This window comes from Mesoplodon bidens, assembly GCF_964165515.1.
Source record: "Mesoplodon bidens genome assembly, contig: HAP1_SCAFFOLD_49, whole genome shotgun sequence".
Taxonomy (NCBI): domain Eukaryota; kingdom Metazoa; phylum Chordata; class Mammalia; order Artiodactyla; family Ziphiidae; genus Mesoplodon; species Mesoplodon bidens.
In genome coordinates, this window is record NW_027671810.1 from 2,069,883 (window position 1) to 2,086,877 (window position 16,995).

The window sequence follows — 16,995 nt, forward strand, 5'->3', positions numbered from 1 at the left end:
AAGGAGGGTGGGCAAGAAAGTCATTAGCAAAAGAAAAAAAGGTTATTTGGGACCAGTACTATCTTCTCTTTGTAGGGAAGGGAAGCCTTGAGTTTATCATGCAGATTGCCTCTTCTTCTTGGTTTGGGGGAGATGGAGAGGGCCCCTGTGATAGATTACCACATTGGTGCCGACCAGAAAATTCCAGATTTCAGAATTAAGATAACATTTCTGGTGAAGGTCGAAATTGCAAGTAGGTTAGGTATTAAATATATGCGTGGTATCGTGGGCTTCAGCACAAATGAAACCATTTTGTGTCAGTGGTTTTCCTCCTTAATAGTCCCTAATGCAGAACTAGCAGAAACACAACAAAGATTTGTGAAAAAGGAAATGAGTGCCTAACTCAATTGGTCAACTGGTGTAAAGAATGTGGCATAAGAATAAAAAGATCTAGAGAGCAGATGAAAGAAGCTTTTGTTTATATTTTTAAAAGGAATGTCTTCTGTGTTTTCAAATTACTGCAAATCTAATCAGCAATGTTGATGTGACTCTTAAAAATGATGCTTTTTGAAAGGTTAGAGAAAGGAAAAACAAGAAAAAAATAAGGATGTTTGGCATTCTGGATGTTGGCTAAATGGCAATTTAATCACTAAGAACATATTTTATTCTATTGTCATGATATATATGTAATATATATAAACATATATTTATATGTCATACATAATATATATTTCCTTTTAATCACCCCTATTGGGGTACAATTTACATACAACTAATAGCACTCATGTTAAGTGTATAGCACAGTTAGATAAATTTTGACAAATATGTACATTTGTGTAATCACTACCACAATCATGATACAGAAAATTTCCATTACCCAGAAAGTTTCCTTAGGCTGCTTTGTGGTCAATCCTCACCTTCCTACAAAAGTGATGTGATGATTTGCTTTCAGTGACTATAGTTTTCCCATTCTCAAATTTCCATAAATAGAATCTAACAGTGTGTCTTTGGTTCCTGTTTTCTTTCACTCAGCATGTTTTGAGATTCATCCATGTTGTGTATATTAATATTTCATCCCCCTTTATTGCTGATGTGAATTACTCATTCACTTGATGATGAACATTTGAGCTGTTTACAGTTTGCAGCCTTAACCTTTATGAAACCATCGGGATTTCCATTAGAATTCTTTAATTTCTTACCCAATTCAATGGTATGATTTGAAAGTTATCAGAAACCTGCACTTGTCAGAAAGTCTTTAGTATGAATCTTCCTGAAGATGAAGCACTTTTGCAAAAGCATCTATGAATGATAAAAAGACTTAAAAAGACACAGTTAAAGAGCTGGTTAAAATGCAATTGACAAAAAAAATTTGTTTAGTTCTGTAACATACAAATTTGACATATTCAAATTTTAGAAATTTTATTTAATTTCATATAACATAAGAATATCTATATTAATGATATTTAGTATAATCTAAATGGATAACCTAAAACGTTGGAGATACATTTATCTCTAATCAATTGACAGTGCCTCCCATAACATACCAAATCATCCTAATTAGTTTAATATCTCTCTTTGAGATGATTTAGGGGTCCTCTGAAACATCCCAAAACTATCAAGAGGTCAAAATATCTTTCATCAGGATTCTATCCTTGAGAAGTTTATCCAAAATGTTAAAAAGTTTCAAGACACTTGGTCAAATAGGATTACAGATCACTGTGAAACAATGTGTATCCATTTAACCAAAGTTACAATGAAAGATTTTAAAAGCAAATAGAGAAAGTTATAACAGATTATTTAAAAGGTAAAGAAAATTTACAATCTGTAATCAAAAGCAAATCAATATTCCAAGAAAACTTTTTTCTCTTAACAGAGAGAGAAGAAAAATTTAAGTTTTTGTACCACTTTACTTTTAATCTTAAAATTCATTTACTCAATTAAATTCATTCTAATCTTAGTGAGTCCTGACAACACATAGAATTTCTTTCTAAAGATTACTTTTTCCCCAGAAATCTACAACTTTCTATATTCATATTAACTTGCCCTTTATTTTATTTCCTCTTTAGAAATAACCAGCTTTCAGACAAAATTACTTCCTTTTTCTTTAACAAAATAAATTCCTATTCTTCATACCTTCTTTTAATGAAAACACACATCCTATTACCCTGTATACGAAAATGTTCTCATTATTTCTAGTGGCTTTAATTACATATTTAATTAGAATTCTCAAGTCTTAAAAACCTAAATTCCTAGTGAAAATTAAGAAGTAAGCAATTATGAGCTGTTCTTTACATTAGCATTCTGTAGATTGGCAAATTTATAAATAAATGCTATTTATAATTTCTAAAAATATGTACTTTCTTATGGAAAATGTCTCAGTGTGACACCAAACATATTTATTAATAGTCTTAAATACCTTTACTTTCTCTGTAAAAGGAAGTCAATGTTTAGTAATTAATATTTCAGTATATTATTTTATTTGGAAAAGGCCTCGATATTCAATGAATTCTCATCATTTAGCTTAATTTAGTTAAACTCTAAAATTTCAAGTTACTAAAACTTCCAGAAAAGCTATTTTTAAGTAGACATTCCTAAAACATAATTATTCCCAGAGTTCACCTAAAAACTCTTGTCTCATTTACTTCTATTTTATTCACTTGTTCTCAAAAATTATGTTTAGATTGCCCAAGAAAACTTTATGAGACATTAGACCAAGTCAGCCATTATCCCAAATTTAATATTGAATATTTTTCAGATCACATGAATCTGAAATTCATTCAAGTTAGTTTCTTTTATATTTCTGAGCATTTCTGTAAGTGCTTAATTTCCTTTAAGTCAATTAAATAGAGCTCATTTACAAACTAACTTTGATAATACCATCCAAAGGAAAAGAGATATATTTATAATGTACACATGGACATACATACATTCCAGACAAACAGAGATCTCACAGTTTTCCTGCCTGAGTTTTAAAAGGACTCTTCTCCCTTTTTCCCCCTCAGTCTCAGGAATTGGCAATGGTATAGACAAGAGTGAGTGAGAGTACATTAGAGCCCAGGGTAGAACATTTACATTTCAAAGGCACAGGGAGAAAAATGTAAGTTCCTCCTAGTAAGATTTGTTTCCTTCTGGTCAGAAGAGTGAAGAGATACTTTTAACAAGCCAGCTTTTTCATATGCAAAAACAAGATTTAGAATGTCAAAAAGTGCCCCATGTGGGGCATTATTCTCCAGAGCCTAAAGAATACTGTGACCACATGATTTTTAGAAAAATATCCCCTTCTCCTTTTCATGGGTATGAGCCCACGAAACTAAGAGCTAAGAATTTCCCAATTCTGCAAAATACACCGTAGGGAATATAAGATGAAACAGAGCTCTGATTACCCCTTCTCAGTTGTTTATGGCTCGTAATCTTAAAATCTCAAACAAACAAACAAATGTTGTCTCTCAGGGTTTCAAGCTCCTCAGCCCAAAAGGGAAAATCCCAACAAATGTTTAGCCACTGACAGACCCAGATGGCTAAGAGAATGAATACCCTGGTATTATCACACACAAGTTCCACTACTTACTAGAGAAATCTCAACCAGCAAAGCATGTGTCTTTTTCCCTTTACCACAGAAATCAAAAGTGCAATGGGCCAATGATGCCTGCTCAGTGGCAAGTGTTCAGGGCCATCTCTGAGACAAAGGTGCTCAAGCAGCTGCTGGGTCGTAGCCATGAGCTGCCACTGGTCAGGGGCCAGTGTGCTATGGTTGAGATGCCCACTGGGGATGGTGGCCCCTTCATGGTTGCCAAAATTATTGCCAAACGAAACACAGATTCACTCACCCAATGCAGAGCAAAGCCAATCTACTGATACCAGTTGTGGTGAAGGAAAGTACAGTGTTTATTTGCAGGATGCGAAGCAAGGATAACAAGCAGCGAATGCTCAAAAGACCCAAACTCCCTGAAGACTTTTGGGCAAGTGTTTCTAAAGACAACATTAGGAGTGAGGGTCTCAGGGTGAATTATCAGTTCATGGACATTCTTTTGCTTAGTTGGTGGAGAGGTGACAGGGTGATGTCTGGGGAACCTTAATCATCAGCCTTCTTTTTCCAACCAGTCTGGGACCTACATGCTTGTGATCAGCACGTAGTCAAATCCTCCATCAGGTGGAGAGCCTTAGTGTCTACAAAAAACACTCATGGGTCGTGGTCCAAACGTGGGTTGGAAAAGAATTTCCGGACACAAGGCAGAATGTAGAGAAGATAGAATTTATTAGAGGAAAGGGTCTCTGCCAGAACAGCAGGCTGACTTCCTAGTAGTCTGGGGAGTGGACCCCAAACATGTGCTATTGATCAGTTTTTATAGCCAGAAATCAAAGGAATGGTTCATGGTGAAAATTTCATTTACTGATTGGTCGAGGCACATATCCTTTCCTTCTATAGAGTGGCAGTGGGACAGGGAAGATGCCTTTTCTTATTTGGGACAGGTCTCATCGCCCAGCTGGGCTCAGGAATTTCATAACCATCACAACATGGTGGGGAGGGCAATTAAGGGTCTGATAAGGGGTGTAACGCTGACACTTTTTCAGAGAGGGTTGTCCTTTGTCCTTGAAGCACCATTGTCCTTGGAGCACCACATCAAGGATATGTGTCAGACTGTTATCTATATCCCTTGAGGAGAAAGGGATAGAGACAACACTGTTTTTCAATCTCTTGTTACTTTTCTTGCTTGACTGCTTTTCCTTTGTTTCTGAATTTGGTCAGTTCTATAATCATTAACTGCTCTTTGGAAATCAAGGGAGGCCTAGGAGACTAAAGCTTTTTTCTACAAACAAGAAGCAGGGAACACTTTGAGTCTGTCACTGAGAAAGCCCCACAGGATTCTACTCAGTTTCACAATCATGAATAAAGTTGTTTCTATGAACGTTCATGTACAAATTTTGTGTGGACATATTTTTCTCATTTAAATTCCTAGGGGGTGAAATTAGGGGGTTGTATTAATGCCAAACTGTTTTCCAAAGTAGTACATCATTTCACATTTTCTTCAGGAATGTATGAGACTTCTGGTTGTTCTCCATCCTTACTAACATTTGATGCTACCAATCTTTTTAATTTTAGTCATTCTAGTAGATGTGAAGTTATTTGCATTGTGGTTTTAATTTTTCTTTGATGACTAATAATGCTGAACATTTGAAAATGTTGCTTATTTACCATTCATGTATCTTCTTTGGTTAAGTGTCTTATTAAATGTTTTGCCTAATTTAAAATAAATTGTTTGTCTGCTAAGTAGTGTCTTAGTAAAAGCTGGAGAAGAAGCCAGTTTGGCTGGATTACAGAAAACAAGGGGGAGAGTGGTAGGAATGAGGCCAAGAGAGACATGGGAGAAGGGGAGAACAGATCAAAAAGGACTTTGAGGCCTTGGTGAGAACTTTGGATTTATTGTAATTAAATTGAATTCACTGGACGATTTTGAGTCTAGAGTGGCACAATCAGGCTTAAATTTTAAGGGACCACTTTGGCAGCTCTGTGAACAGGCCAGAGGAACAGGAGTAAACACAGGATAGACTAGGAGGTTATTGCAGCAGTCAGAAAGAGAGAAACTGGTTAGCTGCAGTTCTGAATGACCTTTCCCCTCACTCTTGTTCCTGACATTCCAAACTGCATAATTTCAGATGTGGAAGACTGAGAAATTTCCTGGATTTTCTCAACAGAATATTGACTTACTCAAGGCCTTTAAGTGGAACACACTCTACTGAGGGTTGAGAGACAGCTGACAATAGTGGCTTGCTCAGCTTAACTCCGTGGTTATGGTTGTTAGTTGTGGTTGCAATATTATGGTTGTGTGACTCTTTGGTTAGTATTCACTTTCTCCATCTTGGAATATACGTTTGATGAGGATGGAAAAATGATCTCTGCTTTGAACTGTAGCCTCAGTTTGAGCACAGTGCCTGCCAATTAGCATTTAGTCAATGGGTTTTTTTGTAGGGGAGTGAATGTGTGTATGTGTGAGGGAGAGAGAGAAGAGGGGCAGAAACAGAGAGGGGGAAGAGACAGCCATAGGGACAGGGGAACAAGTCCATATTGCAAAAGAACAGGACAATATTTTCTGTGAGTAGAATGCTCAGAGCCTGTGTACTGTGTTCTTTTCTACTTTCTCAGGTTAGATTTATCACTTCATCAATTTTCTTTATCTTATCCAAAATGAATCTACATTTTTTTTTCTTATAAGTATAAAGAGAAAGATTTTTTGGGGGGGGATATTTTTAATGTCTCACTACAATTCAAGTACCATACATGTCTCTTTCTATTATTTGTATATCTTGAAAATATACCAGCATTATTGTCTAACACAAAGGAGGCACTAAATAAAAGTTTTTCTTTGAAACATTGGTAGTATAAATTATAAGAGACAGGAGCCATGTTTTCACAGCTCTGTTTCTTGAGCACCCAGCCCAACGGTATTGTGGAGATGGAATAACAATCACCATGAGCACAGGTCACTGCTGACAAAGGGACTTGCTTTCTCTCTAAACCATTTGACTTTGTTGGTGCCCAGGGCAGGATGCTCCAAAATATGCCTCAGTGGAATATTACTTTGAATTAAAGTTACTGAAGAAATGACTGATGCAAGAGAGACTGACCTTCCTATCTGTCTCCATGAAAGCAGGAAATTAATATCTCATGTGAATGGTGCCCTCCCTGTACCAGGAGGTAGAAAGACATCATTAGCACCAGAGATAGGGAATGCAGGGTGAAGAAGGCTGTATAAACCTTGTGACTTCTTTAACTCAAGAAGGTTGGCAGGGACATTTCTTCCTCCTCAACAGCTGACAAGACAACCAGGAGGCTGGCTAAACCCTGCTTCCCACCACAAGACTGCTGCAGCTGAGAGATCCTAGGACACATGACAAAGGCCAGCAGAAGGTAAAATTTCTTATCTCCTCAACTTCCCAGGCCTGTAAGGTCTGGTGGGCGGGAAAGTGCTTAAGAGTCTCCTTTTCTCTCTCTCTCAATTTAGATTAGCAGAAGAAAATACTTATGGAGCAAGATCCTTGTGACATAGAAAATCTGGTTTTTGGAAATGAGTAATCTCGTCTCAGTTTTTCTTAATCCTTTCCTCCCAGAGATAGTCACTGTTTTTCTTTGTCTCTGTCTCCTGAGTCATGTTTCATAAGAAGAAAGAACCATAGGGCAGAGTACAGGCATAGGCCCTATAAGCCTGCTGTTGGAGACAGCCTCACAGACAGGTGAGTTAACAGTTCTCTCCAGTCCAGTGCCTATTAAAACAAACTTTGCTGTCAGTCCTCTATATAAAAACTGGATGAGATTTTTCCTTCTGTATTTTTCTATGTCCTGAGAGTTTGGCTTTTTGTCCAGTGAGAATATTCTCACTGGTCTCCACCATCTGGATGGTGTATTTACTGGGGTGCATCTGGTAACCAGTTGAATTGACTGGGGTTCTGAGACACAAAGTCATAAACAGCACACTCTAGTCTTGTTGTGCCAGCTGTCAGAGGAGTTTGTCCTAAGTGGACCCAGTCCATAAGGGGCCTTTGTTGTTTCAACCTTCATTACCTTGTAAGTGTTGGAAAAGTCCCATTCCAGCAGCATATGCCTGATGTCACAGATTAGTAGGTTTGGGATCAGAGGTGCCTCAAATTCCCAGGAGAGACCAGGGACACAGTTTGCATTATACCACCCTTACTGCCTGTGCAATGAAGGCCTTTGCTTTCTTAGATTATCCTTGGAAATGAATTTTCACATTATAGCGGCTATACCATCCGTGCCTTCTCCATCTGAAAGTATGCTTATTTCATCCATGGTACGGATTTATTCTAAGCCTGAAAAGTTACCTCTGGGTCGTTCCATAAAAAGCCTTACTGATTTGAGTCACTATTTGAAATTAATGAAAGGTCTTACTCCTCAATGGCCAGATGATGGCTCCTTTAAATTTGCTGTATTTAAAAGATTACCTTTTTGAGAGCTCTCATCATAAACAGCTGTCATATTGGTATTTATGGAAGGATCAAATTGAAAGGAAAAATAATGTATAACAGCTAGCCTTAGGGAATCGTTATTAAGATGAAATAACTGAAATTAGACTTAAAATAAAGATCCAACGTGAATTCCCCTTCTTAAGAAAAATTTTAAAAATTGCCCCATCTCCTCAGCAATTCCTTAGGCCCTCCTACAAATAATTAGGAAAAGATCAGTTGGAAGCCAATATTCAAGAGCTAATGGAAACAGTTATCTTTGTCTTCCAAATCTCTACAAAACCAGAAATGCAACTTAGGAACAAGTCAAGGCCCATTTATCTTCACCAACCCTGAAACCTATTCCTCTCAAATTCTTGTAGGTATTATAAAAGTTGAGGATAATTGGAGCAAAATTGTCCTGTACTTAAGAAGAAAAAGTTTTTAAAATAATACTTACCCTGAGACTTATGATAATAGAAAAATACACTCCAAAACTCCCAGAAGAAAATTTACATTTTTTTCTCTGTCCCTTAAAGTTATAAATCTTACCATGTCTTTGAAATGTAAACACAGCCACATTGCCTGAGACTGAGCCCAGATTATCTCAATTGTTAGAACCTGAAACTAAAATTTAAAGAAAAAAAAGGAAAGAGGTGTTTTTTTTAAACAAAAACCACCAAAAAAACCCTCTCTTGCTCAAACTCTAAATCACAGTCTCCTTAAAATTGTTTATCAAGGGCAAGTACACTTAAAGGGCAAGAAGACTTAAAAGTCTTCTCCATAACTAATAAAAGACTGGAGCTATCTGAGTGAGTAAACTTAATTTATTCCAACAAGCAATCTAAAATTTCTCAAAAATATAACAAAAACGAATACAAATATTTTTCAAATTCACATGATCTTGGATAATTTTTGGTAAGTAAAATCTAGTTCAGGTTTAATGGTTTAATTAATACAGACATATCTTAAGAGTTATCAGCATTAAGTATAATAGCTTTATGCTATGTAGTTTTACTAAAAGTCAAATAAGCTCATGTTATCTCTTTTTACAAAATTTCTCAGAAAACAGTAATAATAATAATAATTTAAGATGATGGCTAACACTACTTTAACATCTTATGAAATTGTCATGAGTAATCTGAGTGATTGTTAAGAACAAATTAATTAAATAGACATAAGATAAGAATTCTTTTAGGTAAACTTTTTTTAGCAATAATTGTTTTTGCTATGTCAACTTAAATAGTTTTCTAAATGTCTTTGATAAATTGTACCCTTAGAGTTTTGCTAAGTTAAATTAAATGAATTGAATGTCTAGATCATTTCCAACTGAGACAAAATACTGAAATATTAATTGCTGCACGAGTCTAAGTTTACCTACTTTTGACCTCTTATTACACACTAAATATGTTTGGTTCTATTAGTAAACATGTCTTGTGCTTCATTAAAAGCTTGTACTATGGGGCTTCCCTGGTGGCGCAGTGGTTGAGAATCTGCCTGCCAATGCAGGGGACACGGGTTCGAGCCCTGGTCTGGGAAGATTCCACATGCCGCAGAGCAACTGGGTCTGTGAGCCACAATTACTGAGCCTGCGCGTCTGGAGCCTGTGCTCTGCAACAAGAGAGGCCGTGATAGTGAGAGGCCCGCGCACCGCGATGAGGAGTGGCCCCCGCTTGCCACAACTAGAGAAAGCCCTCGCACAGAAACGAAGACCCAACACAGCCATAAATAAATAAATTAATTAATTAAAAAAAAAAAGCTTGTACTATGAAGTAGAATATGTTTCTAGAAATTATGAAATGTATTTATAAGTCTGCCAAGCCACAAAATACTTACACAGTTAATAATTTTTAACTTTATCTTTACAAAAAAATTAAAGCTTCAAAGGATTAAGAATTGTAAATAATATATGTGGTTAAAGCTACTAGGAATTATAAGGAAATTAGAATATCTTTGGGGGTAAGAAAAAGTGTAAGCTATGGAGATGTTTTTGTTCATGTAAAAACTTTGTTAAGTGATTTTTGTCCTAAAGCTGGTAACTTCTAAATGGGAAAGAGAACAAGGGACAAATCAAAATGGGCAGAGAAAGTTGTAAGAGGTTTGTTAAAAAGGAATCTTTAGAAAGGAATTTTATGTGTAGTCAGGTCTAAGATTGGAATGAATTTAATAAAGTGATTGAGTTTTAATATCCAAAGTAAGCTGGTAGAAAATTAAAATTTGTTTTTTCTCTCTTTTTGCAAAATTTTCTTAACTATTGGTCTGCTCTTAATGAGAAATTGTAAACAAAGACTTTTTTTTTACATTTAATGTAATCTGTCTAGCAAAACAAATATTGTACATTTTGTCTTGATGAGTCTGATAATTTTGAAGAAAAACTGAGTGCTTTCAATATTAAAAGAGCTAAGTCTTTTTACACTATTTAACTGTCTGTATTTACATGTGAATCTTTGTCACTTTGATTAAATTGATAACTAAATATTAATTCACAGTGACATATGATCATATTTGACAAAGTGTTTTAAAACATTTTTATTTTTGAAAAAGTAGATTTTCCCCTAAGTCAAATTCTAAATGAAGTCTTATTGACCTGGAAATAATGTTCAGGTTTTCCAGAGGCCCCTTGGAACACCCTCAAAGATTTGTTTTATCTTATTAGAAAAGAGAGCTATGAAACTCATTAGGCTTATTTGGTATGTTACTTACATGGGAAGCATTGCTAAATAAATGATCATCAACTCTAGGTTATATCATAAGGGTGAATGTTATTAATATAAATGTTCTCGAAAGTATATGAAATTCCTAAAATTGGATATGTCCTAGTATAATGTTATCAGTCATAATTCTAGTTATTATCTTAAATGTTTTGTGTCACAGAGATAAATTTTCTTGTCAATTCCATTAGAATGAATCAAATTTTTAGTAATGGCTATTTGTCTTTTATTACTTAGACAATGGTTTTACTCAGATGCTTTTACAAAAGCTTCCTGAAAATGTGTTTCATGTTCAGAGAAATTCATGGAAAAGGATCTAACAAGTATTCTAGAACACAAGTTTCTGATGAATTTCAAATCATTACACTGAACTGAGTAAGAATTTACAAAACCCTAATGGAGAAATTGACGGTTTCATAAAACTTCTAACAAAAGATCAAACAAAACAAGAATTAATTCCATGGGACTAAGTAAACTGAAGAAGATGGTTATAATATTTTATGATTTTAAAAATAAATTTATTTAGTTTATTTATTTTTGGCTGCAGTGGGTCTTTGTTGCTGTGTGTGGGCTTTCTCTAGTTGCAGCGAATGGCAGCTACTCTTCGTTGTGGTGCGTGGGCTTCTCATTGCAGTGGCTTCTCTTGTTGTAGAGCATGGGCTCTAGGTGCATGGGCTTCAGTAGTTGTGGCTCATGGGCTTTAGTAGTTGTGGCTCATGGGCTCTAGAATACAGGCTCAGTAGTCGTGGCACGTGGGCTTAGTTGCTCTGCGGCATGTGGGATCTTCCTGGACCAGGGTTTGAACCCATGTCCCTTGCACTGGCAGGCAGATTCTTAAACACTGTGCCACCAGGAAAGCCCCATTTTATGGGTTTTTTTTCGTGGTACGCAGGCCTCTCACTGTTGTGGCCTCTCCCGTTGTGGAGCACAGGCTCCGGACGCGCAGGCTCAGCGGCCATGGTTCACAGGCCCAGCCGCTCCACGGTACGTGGGATCCTCCCAGACCGGGGCACGAACCCGGGTCCCCTGCATCACAGGCAGACTCTCAACCACTGCACCACCAGGGAAGCCCTATGATTTTTACATTTGAAACATTGCTGGTTTTATTTTTTTTAAGTTTTGTTTCTCCAAATGTAGGAAAATTTGTTTATCTCTCTTAAGCTTAGAGCAGTTTGGTAAATTATACCCTTGTAAGCAAAACTGAATCATTTGTCTTCTTCTCCCTACCCGATTCCTCCAGAATTCAGAAGCTTTCAGTGAACATTTTTATTTTCTTGGCAATATAGTTATTTGCATAATTTCAATAAGAATCTGTTCTCCTTATAATAGCACATAATTGCAAACATTGATTATATTACTAAAGTTCTGCCTAGAATGTCATATTTGAGAGAGATATACATAAACTTAGGTTTGACCAAACAGCTTTAAGAAACTAAGGTTGACTTCATGGAGCCAATAAAGCCCCTTGGGAAAATAGTGTGGTACCTTGCTTAGAGTTCCCAGCAGCCTTACTAGCTGAGTAAGGAAGGTCACTTCCTGGCAAATGCAAGAACCTCAGAATATTTGGGCGACATTGAGGAGAAGAATTCACCCAAATCTATAGATGTCAAATGATTGGCTTGGCTTCTGAGCCTCAAGGGACTATTAAAAGTTTAATCTGGAGATTCCTTATAAAAAGTTCCAGCAAAGCAGATTTAAAAGAGCCTATATGGGAGATTTCCCTCTAACCCTGGAGATATTCTGCAGAGATAGTGGTTGACCAGAGGTAAAACCTGAAGTCCTTCATGAATTTCAATCAAAATTGAACTTTAAGAAGCCAGAACTCCTCACAGTGACATTCAGGAGAGAGGGTAGAGACAAAGATGGCAGAGTAGAAGGACGTGAGCTCACCTCCTCTCATGAAACCACCCAAATCACAACGAACTGCTGAACAACCATCAACAAAAAAGACTTGAACATACAAAAAAGACATTCTACATCCAAAGACAAAGAAGCAGCTACAACTAGATGGTAGGAGGGGTGCTTTTGTGATATAATCAAATCTCATACCTGCTGGGTGGGTGACCCAGAAAGTGGAAAATAATCATCATATCACAGAGGTTTTCCCACAGGAGTGAGAGTTCTGAGACCCACGTGAGGCTCCTCAGCCTGGGGACATGGCAATGAGAGGAGGAGATCCCAGAGCATTTGATCTTGAAGGCCAGTGGGACTTGAGGGCAGGAGCTCCACAGGATTGGGGGAAAGAGACTCCACTTTTGGAGGGTGCACACAAGGTTTCATGTGTACTGGGACTCAGGGCAAAGCAGTAACTCCATAAAAGCTTGGGCCAGACCTACCTGAGGGTCTTGGAGGGTCTCCTGGGGAGGAAGAAGTTGGCCGTGGCTCACTGTGGGGGCAAGAACACTGGTGGCAGAGGACCCAGGGAATATTTTTTGGTGTGAGCTTTCCTGGAGGTCACCATTTGGGCACTGAGACCTGGCCCCACCCAATAGCCTGCAGTCTCCAGTTCTGGGATGCCTCAGGGCAAACAACCAACAGGGTGGGAACACAGACCCCCCCATGAGCAGACAGGCTGCCTAAATTTATTCTGATCGCACAGCCACCTCTAAACACCACTTGACACAGCCCTGCCCACCAGAGGGAGAAAACCCAGCTCCACTCACCAGTGGGCAGGCACCAGTCCCTACCACCAGGAAGACTGCACAAGCTCCTGGACCAACCTCACCCATCAGGGGGCAGGCACCAGAAGTGAGAGGAGCCAAGATCCTGCAGCCTGAGGAAAGGAGGCTACAAACACAGAAGGCAGAGAAATGTGTTCCAGATGAAGGAACATCATCAAACTCTGGAAGAACACCTAAGTGAAGTGGAGATGAGAGGCAATCTTCCTGAAAAAGAATTCAGAGTAATGATAGTAAAGATGATACAAGTAACTGGAAAAAGAATGGAGGCACAGACCAAGAACATAGATGAAATTTTTAACAAAGAGCTAGAAGTTTTAAAAAACAGAGATAAACAATAACTGAAATGAAAAATACTCTACAAGTAATCAATAGCAGAATAAATGAGGCAGAAGAATAAATAAGTGAGCTGGTAGACAGATTGGTGAAAATCACTGCTTTGGAACCGAATAAAGAAAAAACATGAAAACAAATGAGGACAGTCTAAGAGACCTCTGGGACAACATTAAATGTGCCAACATTCACATTATAGGGGTCCCAGAAGGAGAAGAGAGAGACAGAGGGGCTGAAAAAATATTTGAAGAGATAAGAGCCAAAAACTTCCCTAACATGGAAAAGGAACAGTCACTCAAGTCCAGGAAGCACAGAGAGTCAAATACAGGACAAACCCAAAGAGGAACATGCAAACACACATGAATGAAACTGACAAAAATTAAAGACAAAGAAAACATTAAAAGCAACAAGAGAAAAACAACAAATAACATACAAGGAAACCCCAGTAAGCTTATCAGCTGATTTTTTCAGCAGAAACTCTGCAGGCCAGAAGGGAGTGGCCCAATATATTTACAGTGATGAAAGGCAAAAACCTACGACCAAAAATACTCTACCCAGCAAGGCTCTTATTCAGACTTGACAGAGAAATCAAAAGCTTTATAGACAAACAAAAGCTAAGAGAATTCAGCACCATCAAACCAGCTTTACAGCAAATGCTAAAGGAACTTCTCTAGATGAAAAAGAAAATGCCACAACTAGAAAAAAAGACAATTATGAATGGGAAAGCTCACCATTAAAGGCAAACATACAGTAAAGGTAGGAAATCATCCACTCACAAATATGATATCAAAACAAGCAATCATGAGAAGAGGAGAGTACAAATGCAGGATATTGGAAATGCATTTGAAATTAAGAGACCAGCAACTTAAAGCAACTTTTCTCTGCTATATCAAAACCTCATGGGAAATGCAAACCAGAAATCGACAATAGATACACAAAGAAAAAGCAACCCAAATGCAACACTAAAGATGGTCGTCAAACCACAAGGGAAGAGAACAAAAGAGGAAGGGAAGAAAAAAGAGCTACAAAAACAAACCCAAAACAATGAACAAAATGACAATAAGAACATACATATTGATAATTACATTAAAAGTAAAGAGACTAAATGCTCCAACCAAAAGACATAGACTGGCTGAACAGATACAAAAGCAAGAACCATATATATGCTGCCTACTAGAAACTCACTTTAGATCTAGACACCCACACAGACTGAAAGTGAGAGGGTAAAAGAAAGGTATTCCATACAAATGGAAATCAAAGGAAAGCCAGAGTAGCAATAGTCATATCAGACAAAATAGACTCTAAAATAAAGACTGTAACAAGGACCAAGAAGGACACTGCATAATGATCAAGGAATCAATCCAAGAAGAAGATTCAACAATTGTAAATATATATTCACCCAACATAGGAACGCCTCAATATATAAGGCAAATGCTAATAGCCATAAAAGGAGAAATTGACAGTAACACAATAGTATTGGGGGATGTTAACACCCCACTTTCATCAATGCACAGATCATCCAGACAAAATCAATATGAAAACACAGGCCTTGAATGACACATTAGGCCAGAAGGACTTAATTGATATTTAGAGAGCATTCCATCTGAAAGCAACCGAATACACATTCTCCTCAAGTGCACACGAAACATTCTCCAGGATAGATCACACGCTGCGCCACAAAGAGAGCCTTGGTAAATTTAAGAAAATTGAAATGATATGAAGCACCTATTCCAAACACAATGCTTTGAGATTAGAAATCAACTACAAGAAAAAAACTGTAAAAAACACAAATACATGGAGGCTAAACAATATGCTATAAGCAACCAATGTATCACTGAAGAAATCAAAGCAAAAATTAAAACATACCTACGAATGAAAACAAAAACACGAAGATCCAAAACCTATGGGATGCAGCAGAAGCATTTCTAAGAGGGAAGTTTATAGTGATAAAATCTTACCTCAGGAAACAAGAAAAATCTCAAATAAACAGCCTAACGTTATACGTAAAGCAACTAGAGAAAGGAGAACAAACAAAACCCAAATTAATTAGAAGGAAAGAAATCATATAGATCAGAGCAGAAATAAATGAGAGACAAAGAAAACAGTAGGAAAGATCAATGAAACTAGAAGCTGGTTCTTTGAAAAGATAAACAAAATTGATAAACCATTAGCCAGCATCATCAAGAAAAAAATGGGGAGAGCTCAAAGCGATAAAATTAGAAATACAAAAGAAGTTACAATGGACACCACAGAAATACAAAAGCTCATAAGAGACTACTACCAGAAACTATATGCCTGTAAAATGCACAACCTAGAAGAAATGGACAAATTCCTCGAAAGGTACAACCTTCGAAGACTGAACCAGGAAGAAATAGAAAATATGAACAGACAAATCACAAGTCCTGAAATTGAAACTGTGATGAAGAAACTCCAACAGGGCATCCCTGGTGGCGCAGTTGTTAAGAAACCACCTGCCAAGGCAGGGGACACAGGTTCGAACCCTGGTCCAGGAAGATCCCACATGTCACAGAGCAACTAAGCCCGTGGGTCACAACTACTAAGCCTGCTCTCTAGAGCCCACGAACCACAGCTGCTGAGCCTGCATGCCACAACTACTGAAGCTCACGTGCCTAGATCCCATGCTCTGCAACAAGAGAAGCCACCACAATGAGTAGCCCATGCACCACAATGAAGAGTAGCCCCTGCTTGCCACAACTAAAAAAAGAAAGCCTACATACAACAACAAACACCCAATGCAGCCAAAATAAAATAAATAAATAAATTTACTTTTTAAATTTATTAAAATTTATTTTAAAAAAAGAAGCTCCCAACAAACAAAAGTCCAAGATCAGATGGCTTCACAGGTGAATTCTATCAAGCATTTAGAGAACACTAAACACCTGTTCTTCTGAAACTATTCCATAAAATTTCAGAAGAAGAAACATTCCCAAACTCATCCTATGAGGCCATAATCACCCTGATACCAAAACCAAACAAAGGTACTACAAAAAAAGAAAAAATAAGTCAATATCACTGATGAACATAGACTCAAAAATCATTTACAAAATACTAGCAAAGTGAATCCAACAATGCATTAAAAGGCTCAGACACCATGATCAAGTGGGATATATCCCAAGGATGCAAGGATTTTTCAATCTCCACATATCAATCAGTGTGATACACCACATCAATGAATACAGTAAAGTCACAGAATACAAAATTAATACACAGAAATCTCTTTCATTCCTATACACTAAAAACAAAAGATCAGAAAGAGAAATTAGGGAAGGAATCCCATTTACCATCACATCAAAAAGAATAAATACCTATAAATAAAT

The 16,995-nt window shown here is 37.3% G+C and overlaps 1 long non-coding RNA gene across 1 annotated transcript in view; it reads left to right on the plus strand.

Annotated features, from left to right (window-relative positions):
- The window catches only part of LOC308611007, a 290,376-nt gene that overhangs the window by 11,334 nt on the left and 262,047 nt on the right, over positions 1 to 16,995 (plus strand). The window lies entirely within an intron of this gene.